Genomic DNA, 12,190 nt, shown 5'->3' with positions numbered 1-12,190 from the left:
ATGGTGCTACTTGCATGTTGGGCCTCTGCATGTGGCCAGGCTGAGGAAAAGTCACACACATGGGGTATCACCATACTCAGGACAAGTAGCGGAATGTATTTTGGGGTGTCATTTTTTCCATGTACATACTATGTGTTAGAAAGATCTTAGAAATTGACAACTTTGTGGAAAAAAATAGGATTTTTTGTACTCACCGTAAAATCCTTTTCTCTGTCGTCCATGGACGGACACAGCTCCTTAAATCTTGACAAGTGGGTTATGTTCCTGTTCACAGGAGATGACTATGCAGAAACATGTTAGATAAGTAAATACATGTTACTTTAACAGAGTTGAACAGCCCCGCCCAGGGGGTGGTCCCTCCAGACATAACCCTCCTCCCTGCAGTATGCAGCCTCAGTTCATAACAAGCAGTACAAACCTAAAAAGGAGGGTTGGGTGCTGTGTCCGTCTATGGACGGATTTTACGGCGAGTACAAAAAAAACTATTTTCTCTTATCGTCCATGGACAGACACAGCTCCCTAAATCTTGACAAGTGGGACATCCCCAAGCAGTGTCAAAAACGAGGAGTGGGAACAGTATCAGTAAAACCAATTTAACTTCACCCCAAAAACAAGTAGAGCTCCTCAACGGAGGAGTTGCAACTTCAACCAGCCGCCCGCAAAACCTGGCGGCCGAAAGAAGCATCAGAAGATGCACTCACATTAACCTTGTAAAAAATCTGGAGAAATTGTCAACAGATGACCAAGTCCACCTTGCGAACCTGTGAGACAGACGCTTTATGTCGGAAAACCCAGAAAGCACCAATTGCTCTGGTTAAAAGGGCAACCGCCCCCTAGGAGCATAGGCCTGAATGACGGTCTGCCTGATACACCAAGAAATGGTGGCCGACGAGACCGCCAGGCCCCTTTTGTGGATCCGACACAAAAAGGGTGTCAGATCTCTGAAACGGAGCCGTAACAGGCAGGTACATCCGCAAAGCGTGTACCACACCTAAAGAATGAAGTGCAACCTCAGTTTGCTCAGGTAGTTCGCCTGCCAGGTTACCTGATGGTAGACCTAAGCCACAGCCGTGGCGTTGTACGGCTGAAACCTGATCGGGCAACCTTGCAACCTCGTCATCCACGAGGAAAAGCTAAGCATAACCAGATCGCCCAGAGTTCTACGACATTGATCGGTAGACGGGAGTCCACTAGAGTCCAGTGACCCTGGGCCGCCCGGACCCCCCAGAGGCCCCCCTCAACCCATGAGGCTGGCATCCGTCGTAATCACCGTACACTGGAAGGGAAGAAACTACTCCCCTGATCAAAGAGCCAGAGACTCTGACCAGGTGGCTTACCTGAATCCGACGATCCAGAGACAAAGGAGATCTGTGCCACTTGGACAGTATCTCCCTCTGCAAACACAAGTGTGGAACTGGGCATATGGTACCGTCGCAAAGGAGGCTACCAACAGACCCAGGACTTACATGAAAAAAACGGAGATATGACAGATTGCGTGATGCCAACAGCCACACTGCAGAAGAAACTTTCCAGGGGAGGAAAGACCTTCGCCACAGAGGAGTCCAGAACCAACCCTAGGTAGTCCAAACGCTGAGTCGGAACCAGGACCGACTTCTAAACGTTTAACACCCGCCTAAAATCTTGGAGGATCTGACTGGCATCCTCCTCTAATTCTGAGCCAGAATCAGAAACATGATGTCCAAGTAGCCCATGATGGCAAAGCCTCACTGTCCCAGCAAAGCTAGGATCGGTGCAAGCACCTTGAAAAGACACTTGGTGCTGACGCTAGACCAAAAAGAGGAGCCACGACTGACAGTGGTCCTCCCTAGCGTGAAGCACAGAAACCTCTGGTGACCTGCGCAAAGTGTGGTCTGCAAGTATGTGTCCTTGATGTCCAAGGACACCAGAAACTCCCCCTGATGTAGCGCAGTTACCACCAAACGAATGGAGCCCCTGCGGAACTACCCAACTCTCAAAGGCATTTAGGGCTTAGAGGCCCAAGATTGGACGGACCCAGTCAGTCTTTGGGACCAAAAAACAGATTTGAAACGAATGACCGAAACCTCTCGTCCTGCGGGACAGGTAAAATTACCCTGCAGCTTAGCAAGTCCTACACTGCCCCAGCAAGGCAGACCGATGAGCCGGAAGGAGAGAGACATGAGGAAAGAATCTGTTTGGTGGATAGGAAGAACCCTATCCCGTACTCCGAAGAGACCCCCTCGCAGACCCTTTGGTCGGAGAGCAGGGAGGCTCATCGAGCTGAGAACCTGCAAAGCCGTCGCCCCACCGATAAGACAGGCCGGGGAAGGCTACATACATAGTCGGGTGTGGGTGCAGCTACACACCCAGGGACGTTCTTATCCCCCAGCTGAGCCTTTGTCGGCCTGAGAGGATTTCCCCGTGGGCCCTGACTGACCACAAAATACCGCCTCTGAACAGGGAATGAAGGACCCGGCACACGCACGGCCCCTTTCCCCAGGAGGACTGAGGAAGGAGAGTGCTCTCACCCCGAGTGACATCTTGATAATGTCATCCAACGAGGTTCAAAAAACCTCAGACAGCGCAAAATGACCGCCGAAACAGAGGCTCTGGGCATGCTTATTAACCACTAGCCGACCAGCCACCGTCATTATACGGCGGCAGGTCGGCTCTCCTGGGCGAAAGCCCGTAGCTATACGTCCTATCGTATAGCCGCCACTAGGGGGCGCGTGCGCGCCGCCGGAGGCGCGCGCGCGCGCCCCCCGCTCGCCCCCGACTCCCGTGCGTGTGCCCGGCGGGCGCGATCGCCGCCGGGCACACGCGATCGCTCGTTACAGAGCGGGGACCGGGAGCTGTGTGTGTAAACACACAGCTCTCGGTCCTGTCAGCGGGGGAAATGCTGATTTTCTGTTCATACAATGTATGAACAGAAAATCAGTGTTTCCCCTAGTGAGGCCACCCCCCCCCCCCACAGTAAGAACACACCCAGGCATACTTAACCCCTTCCCCGCCCCCTAGTGTTAACCCCTTCACTGCCAGTGGCATTTTTATAGTAATCTAATGCATTTTTATAGCACTGATCGCTATAAAAATGCCAATGGTCCCAAAAATTTGTCAAAAGTGTCCGAAGTGTCCGCTATAATGTCGCAGTAACGAAAAAAAAAATCGCTGATCGCCGCCATTACTAGTAAAAAAAAATATTAATAAAAATGCCATAAAAATACCCCCTATTTTGTAAACGCTATAACTTTTGCGCAAACCAATCAATAAACGCTTATTGCGATTTTTTTTACGAAAAATATGTAGAAGAATACGTATCGGCCTAAACTAAGAAAAAAAAAAAAAATTTTTTTATATATTTTTGGGGGATATTTATTACAGCAAAATGTAAAAAATATTATTTTTTTTCAAAATTGTCGCTCTATTTTTGTTTATGGCGCAAAAAATAAAAACCGCAGAGGTGATCAAATACCACCAAAAGAAAGCTCTATTTGTGGGAAAAAAAGGACGCCAATTTTGTTTGGGAGCCACGTCGCACGACCGCGCAATTGTCAGTTAAAGCGTCGCAGTCCCGAATCGCAAAAAGTGCTCTGGTCTTTGACCAGCAATATGGTCCGGGGGGTAAGTAGTTAATGAACTAGTCAAAGAAAATATAAGGAAAACCTTCAAAGAGCGATCCGATTTGTGCATAAAAAAAAAAAAGAAAAAAAAGAAGACAAAGCCCTCAGAGGAAACCACCGCTGCACCAGGCAGCACAAGGGAGTTCCATACAGCGCACTGACAAGTGCTCTGCACATGTCCTAGGAGTGTGGGGGGGAAACCGGAACACCTGGAGAAAACCCACACAGACACAGGGAGAGAGCATGCAATCTTCAGACAGTTTAGCGTTGGAGTCCGGACTTGAACCCGTGACTCTCCTGCTGCCAGGTGAGGGAGTTAACCACTACACCGCCGTGATGCCCATACCAACCCAAGTGTGAGTGCGAGTCGACCTCACAAGGAAGGTTCTGGTCCACAGACAATACAGAACCAGTGACGTGACCGCCAGGTCCCAGTCTGACAGAGCAGTCCCTAGGGGATGGTGGGGGCACTATTTAACCCCCCTTAACACCCGCACACCGCTCCAACAAAGTGTCCATGAACCGCAGGTGCAGGAGCTCCAGCAGCCGCCTCTGGCATGTTTTGAGAGGAATAACTAGACATAGACTCCATTAGACAGCTCTCAGAGACCCATTTCAGATCAGAAGAAATCCCACCCTCCATGCTGCGCAGTACGAGGGTTACCCAGGGGACTCACCAATCACCGGAGGAGACCGCTCAGTGCCACTGCCTACCCTCAGAACAGCGCGTGCTTGTGAGGAGAAATGCTTTGAGGTAAAGCTGCTTAAAACATGAGGAGATCTGTGCTGCACTAGATGCAAAATCACATCCAAAATGGCCGCCGGACGCCTCAGAGCAGGAAAGGCCACAGAAACATGGTCGCCCGCAATAGTAAACTGCGCCATTGCGTGGCCACAACAAAATGGCCGCAAATGGGAATTTGTAATGGAAGCAGCAGGCTACAAAAAAATGGCGCTGGCGCCAAGAAAATGTCAGCAAAATGCAGCGACATGACTGAGAAGGCCTAAGGAGGCCCTTTCCAAGCAAATACACCCCCACAGAAAAAAAACACACAGGACAGACACCCAACAGCCCCCTGGTGGGAAAATGAGCCCCCCCCCCCACAGTTCTACCCCTGCAGCAATAGACAGCAGAGGGAAATATGAGAGAGAACAGGGGAGAGAGAACAGGAGGACCCCCAAACCCCAGTAATGTGCAGCCGTACCAACCCGCCTAAGCGGGAGGGACTGTACTTACCCATCCACGCTAGGACTCACTGACGCATTCCTGACAGGCATACAACTGCGTTGGAGGTAGCTGTCGGCCCGGTCCACTGTGAGTGAGACAACACCACAGCAAAGTCATATGTGGACCTCGGAGCAGAAGCTCACCGGCCACCCCAGGAGTCATGGGGTATGTCGTGGCAGACCCAGCCTCTTTGCAAAGGTGTGCTCATGCTCGCTGGCCGGACTGAGTAGACTACAAGGATCTATAATATCCAGCCTGTCTCTCAGCCGACAGTTGATAGAAGATTCTTTCATGAAAAAATAAATACAATTTTCCTCAGGGCGCTGGGCCCAAAGGGAGCCATACGTCCTTCTCCTTGCTAAGCAGAAATAAACTGATGCTGCATACTGCAGAGAGGAGGGTTATGTCTGGAGGCTGTTCAACTCTGTTAAAAGTAACGTGCTGGGGCGTGGCAGCTTATGTAGAAGGACGTGTGTGTCTCCAGCTCTGCCGGTTATCCGTGCAATACTCTTTCTCCTCAACGAATCTGGACTGCAGCTGCACCTAATCCTTCGGTACCAGTACACGGGAGGCATCTGGATCCTAATCAGCCCCTCTGCCTAAAAGGACCAGCTCCACCAAAGGCCTTGCTGACAGCCACAGCCAAGATGGTGCCGGTCCACACCACACGGCTAAGGAACAGTACAAGGAGGCTGCACAAAAGCTCCTGTTTGGTGGAAAGTCGTACAAAGACGCCTTGGCTGGATCACCTGCTGTGGGGGGAACTTCAGGTGGCATTTTAGAGGCGGATGACACAGTTCCCTTGGAGGATGTCGACGGATTATCTCCAGAATGGAACACAGCGAGTACCTCTAAAGACACTGCCACTAGGCCTCAGCATGGCTCCCCCATGGAGGTTAATACAGAACCTACTTTGAGGGACATATTTACTGCTGTGACTTCTTGCAATCTGTCCATAACAGCCCTGTTGGATGAGATTAAAGAGGTGAAGGCTGAAATATCATATGTGGGCCATGGCATGCAAAAACCGAGAGAGGACCTCTGCCCTAGAAGGCAGAGTGAGAACAGTGGAAGATGACATGGTTCCTATGCAGAGACACCTGAATTATAATTGTCACCTCACTGGACTTGACAAAATGGAAAATCACATGAGGCGCAATAATGTTCGCGCCCTGGGCATCCCTGGACTTTATAGAGCAATGGCTTATTTCCACCTTTGGCAAAGATGCCTTTTCACCACTTTTTGCTGCTGAAAGGGCTCACAGTGTGCCCTCCCGCCCTCTACCACCAGGTAACCATCCCAGGGCCTTTCTGTTTAAGCTCCTCAATTATAAAGACAGGGATGCGATTCTCACTAAGGCCAGGGCCATGTCTGGAAAAATGGCGATTGACAACTCCAAAATATCAGTTTCTTGAATTCTTGGCTGAATTGCAAAAGACGCGCTACATTCAATGATGTTAAGAAAAGGCTCAGGGAACTTAATTTACAATATGCAATGCTATACCCGGCTCATCTCCGAGTAACTGCCCTGGGAGAGGCCCACTTCTTTGATTGTCCCGATTCAGCTGCACAATGGTCGGATCGAGAGGATAGAGCACTTAAAGCTGCCAGACAGCAACATCCAGCACAAGAATGAAGATGTGTCACTTTTCCTAACAGACAGAGTTATTACCCATTTGGGTAGGCGGATGAGGAGAATGCGGTTACTTCTTACCCATGCTGACTGCACATGTCAAACACCGCCTACCATCCAGAATTTACTTCTGCGGGAGTTTCAGATATCCCCCCCCCCCCCCCCCGGCGGCTTGTCTGGGGGAATTTCACACCTCAGCCCCGGTGGCTGGGAGCCTGGTTGGCTCTGAAACAGACAATACTGATGTTTTACTTTTTGTTTTGTTTGTTTTTCTTTTTCTCTTTAATTCTCAGACTATGTTGTGATTTGGCTCCCGCTCAGGCCCCTCTGATCTTCCGGCAAGGCCCCCTACCTATACAGATGTCAACAGACTGTTCAGAGGTATCTAAGGTTTCATTGACACCAGAACTGATGTACCCAAATGGCTGCAAATGTTAAAATTTTGTCCTGGAATGTCAGGGGGTTGAGCAGTCCTGTGAAAAGATTGGCAGTCCTGCGACACCTAAAATCAACGGGGGCAAGAATAGTGTGTTTGCAGGAGACCCACTTCCCACCGGATGGAACTCCTAGCTTTAGCCCCCGGGTGTATGGTCATCAATTCCACGCTACGTGTTCTGATCCGTCAAGATACCCAGTTCCCATTGTTCTCAAAAGGTCATCGACCCAGGGGGGAGATATGTCTTTTTACTATGTACTATATCTAATATGGTGTGTATTGTGGCTGGACTGTATATACCGCCCCCCTACTCAGCCGAGATCCTCAGGCACTTGGCGAGCTTTATGGCACGTCTTAAAAATGTCCCACTGCTACCTGTGGGCGATTAACAATTACATAAACCATAACTGGGACAAAGTGCCAGTCCCCACCAATATATCCTCTCGTAATCGAGGGTTTACCTCCTTCGCCGGCTTGCTTGAGGAGCCCAGACTGACTGATGTGTGGCGACTGGGTCATCCCCAGCTTAGGTAATATTCGTGTTGCGCTGCAGCTCACGGGAGTCTATCTCAGATTGATTTAGGCCTGGGTAAGGATACATTACTTCAGTTAATTGTTGACTCTGGGTACGGGGACAGACATGTATCGGATCACTCTTCCCTGTGGGTTACTATCTTGTTGCCTACTGTTGCTAAAACCAGACAGTGGAAACCTAATCCGTTCTGGCTCTCCCTATTCCCGAACCCTGACCCGATCAGAGAGTGCTTAAAGTTGTTCCTGCAGATCAATCTAGACTCAGCCCAGTTGAGGGTTGTCTGGGATACTGCCAAGGCATTTTTGCGAGGTCAATTTATTACCACGATCAATAGCATAAAAACGAATACAAAGGCTTGGGAGGGAGGAAGTCTTCAAAACACTCAGGGACTCCGAGGCTACCTATTAAGCTAATCCTACTGAGGACACGAAAAGAGCTTGGTTAGGGGCGCAGGCCATGTCTAGTCAACTAGCACTACAGCTGGCAGAAAACAAAAGATTTTTCCTACAATAGACCCATTTTGAAGAGGGAGTACTGGGCACATGTTGGCCTTGCTTGCACGGGCGCAGAGATCCACATCAATGGTCTTGGCCTTGGCCTTATGCAATACTCAAGGGGTTTCTCAGACAAAAACTTCAGACAGAACACACATTTTTAGGTCTTTTTATGCTGACTTGTATATCTCCAAGGTACACCCTGCAGAAGAGGACATAACAGGATTTCCGAGGGAATTGTGAGCTGCCTCAGTTGTCTGCCTCGGATGCAGCCATACTTGATGCCCCACTAACGGAGGATGAATCAGCTACAGCATTAGAACAAATCCAAAATAATAAAGTCTTCCGTCCGAGGTATACAAAAGACATGCGGACACATTACTACCACATTACTACCCATGCTGGTGAAGGACTATAATGAGGCACTTAAGGAAGGCACACTCCCTGATTCTATGAATGAGGTGATTATAATCGTTCTTTTGAAACCCGGTAAGGAGGCTACGTCACCAGACTCTTATAGACCCATCATCTCCTTGCTTACGACCAATGTCAAACTTTTGGCAAGGGTGCTGGCGACGAGCCTGTCACAAGTACGGTAATCCAAAAACTGGTCCACAAAGACCAGTCTGGATTCATACCCACTAGATCCACAGCCCACAACATTAGGCGATATTTTTTGAATATAAAGCTCCCGGTTGATAACCCTGGGAACCAGGCAATTTTCTCACTGAACGCAGCCAAGGCCTTCGACAGCGTTGAGTGGCCTTACCTGTGGAAGGTTTTGGAGCGTATGGGTCTGGGTGCCAAATTTATTAGCTGGGTCAAATTACTGTATGCCCAACCCTCAACTAGAATTAGGGTTAATGGGGAGTTTTCAGAGCCATTTCTGCTGTTCAGAGGCAACGGACAGGGGTGCCCACTTTCACCCCTTCTGTTCGCCCTGGCCCTACTCGCAGCCCGAATAAGGGGGGATAGTGAGATCGTGGGGTTCCAGCGTGGCACAGGAACGGATGTAATATCATTATATGCTGATGACACCCTGCTGTACCTAGGTGACACACAGGGCTCTTTGGTTACAGTTATGAATCTCATTAAAGCCTTTGGTGCACTGTCCGGCTTCTCCATTAACTGGAATAAGTCAGTACTGATGCCCTTGGACCCTCTGACATTCCCTTTACCTGACTGTGCATCGATGGTACAGATAGTCTCCTCTTTTCGTTATCTGGGTGTACAGGTGTCCCCGGATGTCTCCCAATATATACCTCTTAATCATGTCCCCCTACTGGCTAAATTTCAGGACAAATGCAGTGCCTGGTGTAAGATGCCTTTATCAGTGGTGGGGAGAGTGAACCTCATAAAGATGGTATGGGCGCCACAATTATTATATATTTGCCATAATTCACCGGTTTGGGTTCCCCGTTGCTGGTTCGATAGAATAGACTCCCAATTTAGGGAATGGATTTGGCGCAAAAAAAACAGCTAGGATTAGGCTCTCTACTTTACAATATAACAAGGATGAGGGGGGATTGGCAGTCCCCCATGCCAGAGCTTATTTCCTTGCCTCCCAGCTACAACAGCTGGGCGGTTGGGGATTGGTGGACTCCTCAGACCCTATACGCAGACTCCTGGCCACTCCAATGGACGATGCCACAGCATTGTCAGGATTGGAGGCTGGCTATACACACTTAGATAGGACTCCCATCCATAATTCTACTGAAAACACTGTGGAACATCATCAAACGATTACTGGGTGTTAGGGGTTTCCTGACACTTACTCCTATCTGGCGAAATATGAATTATAGATAATTGCTTAAACTTAGTGGATTTAGAAACTGGGAAGCTGCAGGGCTCAAATACATGTCACAATTGTACAATGGTCATGTCCTCAAATCCTTTTTGGAAATCTAAGCAGAATTTGATATACCACGCACTAACTTTTTTAAGTATTTGCAACTGCGTCATGTACTGCAGATACAAACCAGACTGACACCACTTAGGCTAACTGATCATACCATAATACAGGGGATTCTGAGGGAAAGTGACAAAAAAGGCATGATTTCTAGAGGCTACAATATTATCCTTAACGCACTTCAGGACCCGGCCAAGTTGCCATGTAGACGTAAATGGGAGGAGGATGTGGGGTCAATGGATGGGGAGACATGGAATCTGTGTCTAGCCTCCACCCCCATGGTGTCGGTATCAGCCTCTCAGAGACTGTCACACCTCTACCTGCTGCACAGGGCTTACAGAACCCCAGCCAGACTTCACAGCTGAGGACTTCGAGATACCCCTCTCTGTCCAAAATGCATGAGGGATCATGTGTTCTGGAAGTGTCCCAAACTCTTCCGTTACTGGACCGAGATACTGGACTTGATTTCTCAGGTGTTTGCCTTTGTCATACCGAGAACTCCTGTAGTGTGCCTGTTAAGAGCCCTGGATGAGGAGCCATTAACCCGTCCACTCACACAGCAATAATCCGGTTACTTTATGTGGCAAGAAGATTGATAGCGCAGCTCTGGATTACCCCCAGGGTTCCCACGAGGCAACAGTGGATTGACCAGGTGAACAAACTGTTGATAAGGGAGAAACTGACATATCAGCACAGAAATGCACCCCGTAAATTCCATACAATGTGGCAGGCCTGGTTAGATATCCCAGGGTTGGCACCCCATTAGTTGATCAAGGACAGATTACTACAAGGCTAAGATAGTCGAGTTAAACTGGTGGAGAGTCCGATAGAAATGATAAAACTGGTAGTTGTATAGCTCCTGCAGTGAGATAGGTGATCGTAGTGGGCCGGGCGACTTGATTGGATATTACACGTTCCCAGGGCTCTGGGACCGGGTATTGGATTACATTTCTACTTCCTATATGTTTCTAGTTTTCCTTTTTGTTCTTGTTTTTTCTCTTATTTTCATTTGTTTTCTTTGATAAACTAGGGCTATTGGTTAATGTTCCTTGCAGAGGTTTAAGGATAGTGGAGGAGTGAGAAAAGGGAAAATTGTTTACTACCTGTTTTCAAATGATTCGATGTGCCGACTTGTGTACATTCTGATATTCATATACTGTGAAACTGTTATATACTACTGACCTGGTGCAGGTCTGTGTAAAATACTGGTCTGTATATTGTCTCCTGTTTTCCTAAACATTCTTTTGTACACAGTGTATGTGATATTATGCAACACCAAATAAAACGTTTTTTTTACTTTTTTTTACTGATTTTAAAAGTAACATGCATTTAATTATCTAACATTTTTTTGCCTAGTCCTCTCCTGTGAACAGGAACATAACCCACTTGTCAAGATTTAAGAAGCTGTGTCCGTCCATGGACGATAAGAGAAAATAAGTAAATTTTCTTTCCACATTTTCCAAAAACTTTTAGAAAGAAATTACATGTTCAAAAGACTCATTATGCCTTATATAATATACATTGGGGTGTGTTATTTTCAAAATTGGGTACTTGTGTGGGTAATTCCATTGTCCTGGTGCTCCAGGGCCTTCAAAAATGTGATAGGTACTCAGGAAATGAAATGTGTAATTTATGCCTTTAGTACGCTTGATGATGCTACTTGGATGTTGGGCCTTTGTATGTGGTCAGTAGAAATATTTGCCAGCACACCATGGAATGACTTAAATAGCGTCCAAACGGATGTTTTATTGCATGATCACAACACAAAGAAAGTGCAAAGTTTCGGAGCAACGTAGGGCCCCTTCGTCATCACATGCCTGACGAAGGGGCCCTACGTGGCTCCGAAACATTGCACTTTCTTTGTGTTGAGATCATACAATAAAACATCCGTTTGGATGTTATTTAAGTCGTTCCATGGTGTGCTGGCAAATAATTCTACTGTAACGTGTACCAGTATCCAGCTGGTTGTTGCTACAAGCACCCAAACCCAAGAGCGGATCCAGGAAAGTGTGCGATGGGAATATGAAGTATGTCTATGTGGCAAGGCTGTGGAAAAGTCTCACATGTGGTATCGCCATACTCAGGACGAGCAGCAGAATGTATTTTGGGGTGTAATTGCATGCAAGTATACCTGCACCGTGTGTGAGAAATGACTTGTAAATATGAAAATTGTGTGAAGAAAATAAATAAAATATATATATATATATATATATATATATATATATATATATATATATATATATAGTTTTTTAAAGCATTGAGGGAAAACAATTGCAACTCATTTGGAGGGTATTTGTACTGTTCTGACATTTTAGGGCCTCAAGAAATGATAGGCCATCAGTCCATTAGGATTAA

General features: G+C 47.6%; 1 protein-coding gene across 3 annotated transcripts in view; it reads right to left on the bottom strand.

Moving 5' to 3' along the window:
- HDGFL2 (HDGF like 2) overlaps window positions 1-12,190 on the bottom strand; it is a 742,998-nt gene that overhangs the window by 288,349 nt on the left and 442,459 nt on the right. The window lies entirely within an intron of this gene.

Source organism: Rana temporaria, chromosome 1, assembly GCF_905171775.1.
Source record: "Rana temporaria chromosome 1, aRanTem1.1, whole genome shotgun sequence".
Lineage (NCBI taxonomy): Eukaryota > Metazoa > Chordata > Amphibia > Anura > Ranidae > Rana > Rana temporaria.
The sequence above is the reverse complement of the archived record's forward strand: the minus strand, read 5'-3'. Positions and strand labels throughout refer to the sequence as shown.